This window comes from Poecile atricapillus, chromosome 17 (genome assembly GCF_030490865.1).
Source record: "Poecile atricapillus isolate bPoeAtr1 chromosome 17, bPoeAtr1.hap1, whole genome shotgun sequence".
Lineage (NCBI taxonomy): Eukaryota > Metazoa > Chordata > Aves > Passeriformes > Paridae > Poecile > Poecile atricapillus.
Genome location: NC_081265.1, coordinates 2,374,968 through 2,380,528, shown reverse-complemented (window position 1 = coordinate 2,380,528; position 5,561 = coordinate 2,374,968).

The window sequence follows — 5,561 nt, the reverse complement described above, 5'->3', positions numbered from 1 at the left end:
CAAACCCTCCCAAAACTTCTGGAGCGATGACCCAACGCTGGAACAACACCTACAACCGGCTGGCCCCGAGCCTGGGGATGTTTACACCACGCTCTGGAGGGCTGAACTCAACTCCTGCAGATGTTCCCAGCAGGCAGCAGAGCTGGGGTGGCCTGGGATGGGGTGAACTTTCACTCCTGAGAGGTGGCAAAGCCACTTTGTCCCTGTCCCAGCTTCTCCAGAGGGAAAACTCTGCTGCCTCGTCCCCATCGTGCCCAGAGCCTGACTCAGCTCCTTCCTCTGCTGAGACAAATCCTGCATCCCAGCACCAACGGGATTTTAGCTCATTTTTAGTTCTTTCTCCTTTCCCCGTCGTTTTGAGCGGTTTTTTCCCCAATTTCCACTCCTGTTTAATTGCTTTTCCAGCAGCTGCCGCACAGCTGGAAGCAGGATGGAGCGTGTTGGGCGTTTAAAAACAAAACATCTTTCCAGTGCATCTGCATTCAAAACAGGGAGGTGAGGCAATCAGACAAGGCAGGGAATCCAAACGAGCTGGAAGGGTGCACGGCCACGGGAAAATTCAACCAGTTTAAATGAATTTGACCGTCCCGGAACTTCCCCAGCTTGAGGATTGTGCCTGGGCTTTGCAGAGCTGCCTCAAACCACAAGGGCTGGCTGGTTGTTGCTTAACAAAAGGCCAGGGCTCTGCTGCAGCTGCTGATTTACTCATTTTCAAGGCATGAGCTCATTTAGGAGAGGAGCAGAAGCGTTTTCCGGCATCCCTTCGTGTTGGGCAACAGGGGAGCAAGGGGGAAGGCTCCTCGTGACAGCAAAAATCCCATCTGAGGTGCACTTCACCAAAAAACAGCGATTTTCTGACCAAAACCTGCGCCTCAGTGTGGGACCCAGCCCTGCCCTGACTGCACATTAGCTACAGAAAAGGTTTTTTCACTGAAAAACAACACCTGCTCCAAGCACTCCTGGGGGTTTGCTGTCCTGCTCCGGGCCCTGCTGCTGAGGTGGGACCCCCAACCCTTCAGGGCTTCACTGAGAGCACAGAGCACCTCAAAAATATCAAAATATCGTTCATGAAATCCCCCAAGCAGATGCTCCACAGGATTTCTGAGCAGGGGACTCAGGAGCAGGCTTTGTATCTGCCAGGAGGAGGAGAGGGGCTGGGATGGGAGCCAGAGCCTTCCAGGGGGACATGCCAAGAGAAGGAAAAAGGAACAGAGAGAGCTCCGGGAAGCCCTTATCAAAGAGAAATTCAGCATGTTAAATCAGGGACTTTCTGGACATCTCTTAAAAGAAGCATTATAAGGGAATGAATTAATTTTACAGCTTAAAAAAAAAATAAAAATAAAATGCATGGCACACTGCCCTTCCACACCATCAGAAACAAACGAGGATGAACTGCTGGGAACTGTCACCAAGCTCAGATTAAACTTCTTTGGGGTTATTTTCCTTTCCACTGAGGAGCACAGGGAGCACAAACAAACCCCTTTTATTTTGCTGCAGCCTGCAGTGACCCATGAGGCTGGAGGTGAGCAGCTCCTCCTCTTCCTCAGCAGGGTGTGTGCAGGGAGCTGGCAGGAGCAGGCAGTGCCCTCCATCCCTGCAGAGCACCTTGCACATCCCACCTTCCACATCCCACCCCCATTTCACTGCCCCTCAGCCCAGAGCCAGCACCCACACAGAGAATTCACCTTGGCCACAGCTCCAGGCACAAAAATGAATTGTTTTTTTTTTTTACTGGGGTTGGTTTTGCAGTGGCTGGAGGCGATTCACCCCTGCAGATGGACGATGTGCCATGGGGTCACTGCTAGCCCCAAGCTGGGCTCGATGGATCCGGCTGCAAAACGCCACCCTGAGTGTTGCAACGCTCCAAAATCCCCCCAAAATTCAGTTTAAAATATGTAAATACTGCAGCCTGAGAGCCCTGGCCATGCCAAGAGCCAGGGCCCCCCACGCTCTGCCCGAGCCCAACCACCTGAAACTCTGGGGCACCCCAAAATCAGCCCAGGCTTTGAAAACCATCCCCATTTCCAGCGCAGCAAAACACCCAGAGAGCCAAGAGTTTAACAACCCAATCCATCTTTATTTTGGAAGTACTTCTTGCTGGGAAAGGAAAATCCTCACCTTTCCAAGTACAGCCAAGTGGTGAAAAGAAAGGCAAGTGTGTAAAACGAGCTGCACGTGGTGCAGCAGCAGCAGGAGCGTCACAAAGGTGTCACCCTCGGGCCTGACACCTTCTGCTCCTGCTGCCAGAGCTCTGGCTGCTGGCTGTGCAATAAATCCCACTTGCTAAACACAGATACTCTTAAATAAGGACTTGGGAACGTAAATGAAACCGGACACTTGAAATTCTCCATAGAAAAATACAACCTTGTAACAATACCACTGAGTGAACGCGCTTTCCAAGCTTCGGATACGACTCACAGCAACCCTGCAGGGCAGCTCCAAACATCTCCCTGGGAATGGTGACCCCAAATGGGTGGATTTACCCCAAATCCCCCCAAATCCAGTTTATCTCTGGGAGCACAGCATGTTGGATGGATGGGATTTGCAATGTCACTGCTAAGAGCTGAACAAAGGGGCTCCAAGCCACAGGAATAAAGCTCTGCTGTTCCCAGGGCACTCCCTGCTCTCATTTTCCCTGGGTTTGTCCCTGTTTTGGCAGTTCCAGACATTTCAGGACGCTTTGAAACGCTTCTGATATGAGGACAGTGATGTTTTGGGGTGGAATTTTACCCCACTTTGACACACGATGCCACCAAGCCAAAAAAGATCCCGCCCTAGCAGGGAATTAATTTAATGAGCCAAATTCTTTGTCCTTTCTGTAGCTGCACAAAAACAAGTGCCACCACCCACTGGGCTCCTCCAAGATAAACAGCAGCACCAAACTGAGCTAATCCGGCTCCTAATCCAAAATTTTCACACCTGAAACGTGAAGAAATATGGAAATATCTGAAACAGACAGCACAGAACTATTTTACAGACTATTAACTCCAAGTGAAAGAATAAATTCAAGGCAGACACCAAGGCTGCTCACAGCTCACACAATTCCCTAAATCCACATGACAAGAATGTGCTGGATTGATGGGCAGGTGACACTTGGCTGAAACACCATTGGCAAAAAGAGACCAAAGAAATGTGGGATTTGGGAAAAATGCACTCAACTTGTACACACCTGCATGGGAAAGTGCCAAGGGAATTCTAAATCCCAAATTGCTCCAAATAAAGGCAAAAACTCAGGGTTCCCAGCCAGCAGCAGGGCTGGGGCTAAATAAATAAAACACCTGAATTTGGGGTTTTTTTTCTTTTCTGACAGGGAAGTTTCACCCCTGTCAGGCAGTGCTGGAGCTGCAGTTTGGTTTCATCCTGTCCTTTTCATCCCTCATTTCCAGGGCTGTGGCCCCTGAGGAAGCAAATGGGATGTCCAGAGCTCTCTCGTAGGGCTTGGGCTCCAGTTTTAACTGCAAACCCAAAACTGTGCATTTCTATGGGTACAAAAGAGGAAGTGAAATTCTGCTTAAGGAGTTCCCATCTCCCTATGTAAGAAACCAGTGGAAACATTTTGGCTGAACACACTGATAAACCATTATCAGACATATCAAACATTATTGTCTGATGATTACAAACAGCTGGGACACACAGCTCCAACTTTAACCATTTTTTTTTGAGTTTTCTCAAGAAAAACAAAGGTCTTTTCTAACCTTAAAGTGAAGATACATAAATGACTTATGAAGCCAATGTCTCAACAGAAACACATCTCTGTATCTGCTCACTGCAGAGCAAAATGAACTGGGAGCAATCTTATATTTCACCTTATAAAACTAAAAATGCGATGTTTGTGTAGAAAAGAACAAAAAAATAATACATTTTCAACATACATCTGTCATATCTCAGGCTAAAGGACCACATATTCTACTCTTAGTGCTTCTGTGCAAACCAAAGGCACCTTTCTCATGGATGAGGCTGTGAGTTGGGAGTGTTGACTTTGGGGTTTTACAAAAGGGGGGTGACGAGTGGCCAGGCTGGGCCCTGTGTCACTGACTGCAACCACAACAAGGAGGGGCTGGGAAACACTGCAGCTCATGGCAGGGAAAATGCAAATATCAGTGTGTGAGAGCAGCTGGCAGGACACTGTCCCAGGCAGGGGCAGGAGCAGACAGCTCTGACACATCTCTCCAGACCCCACAGCCCTGGTTTCATCCTTTTAACCGAGCAGGGGAAGGAGCACACCCACTCAGCCCACCCCCTGTGCCCCCCAGCTCGCAGGACAAGCCCCATGGCACCCACACTGCTGGGGAGAGGACAGGGAGTGCCAACAGTGCTGTGTTTGATCTGAAAATGAACTTTCTCAGGTTTTCTGAGCTGGCTCAGCCCCTCCTGGCAGCAGCACAGCCACTCTGCAGTGGGTTCCCCCCTCTCTTCTGAGCAGGGGCATCTTCAAAGCAGAAGCAGGGATGGCTGGGCTGGTGGGGGAGCAGGGCTGGGTGTGCAGGAGGGCAGCAGAGCCTGGCCAAGGGCACAGCCAGAGCCTGCAGCCCTGGGGCAGGACTCTGCAGCCCTGGGACAGGACTCTGCAGCCCTGGGACAGGACCCTGCAGCCCTGGGGCAGGACCCTGCAGCCCTGGGACAGGACTCTGCAGCCACTGGGACAGGACCCTGCAGCCCTGGGACAGGACCCTGCAGCCCTGGGACAGGACTCTGCAGCCCTGGGGCAGGACCCTGCAGCCCTGGGACAGGATGCTCCAGCAGCCCTGGGACAGGACCCTGCAGCCCTGGGGCAGGACTCTGCAGCCCTGGGACAGGACTCTGCAGCCCTGGGACAGGACTCTGCAGCCCTGGGACAGGACTCTGCAGCCCTGGGGCAGGATGCTCCAGCAGCCCTGGGACAGGACCCTGCAGCCCTGGGGCAGGATCCTGCAGCCCTGGGACAGGACCCTGCAGCCCTGGGACAGGACCCTGCAGCCCTGGGACAGGACCCTGCAGCCCTGGGGCAGGACTCTGCAGCCCTGGGGCAGGACCCTGCAGCCCTGGGACAGGACCCTGCAGCCCTGGGGCAGGACCCTGCAGCCCTGGGGCAGGACCCTGCAGCCCTGGGACAGGACCCTGCAGCCCTGGGGCAGGATGCTCCAGCAGCCCTGGGACAGGACTCTGCAGCCCTGGGGCAGGACCCTGCAGCCCTGGGGCAGGACCCTGCAGCCCTGGGGCAGGACCCTGGGGCAGGACCCTGCAGCCCTGGGGCAGGACCCTGCAGCCCTGGGACAGGACCCTGCAGCCCTGGGACAGGACCCTGCAGCCCTGGGACAGGACTCTGCAGCCCTGGGACAGGACCCTGGGGCAGGACCCTGCAGCCCTGGGACAGGACCCTGGGGCAGGACCCTGCAGCCCTGGGGCAGGACTCTGCAGCCCTGGGACAGGACTCTGCAGCCCTGGGACAGGACCCTGGGGCAGGACCCTGCAGCCCTGGGGCAGGACCCTGCAGCCCTGGGACAGGACCCTGGGGCAGGACCCTGCAGCCCTGGGACAGGACCCTGGGGCAGGACCCTGCAGCCCTGGGACAGGACCCTGCA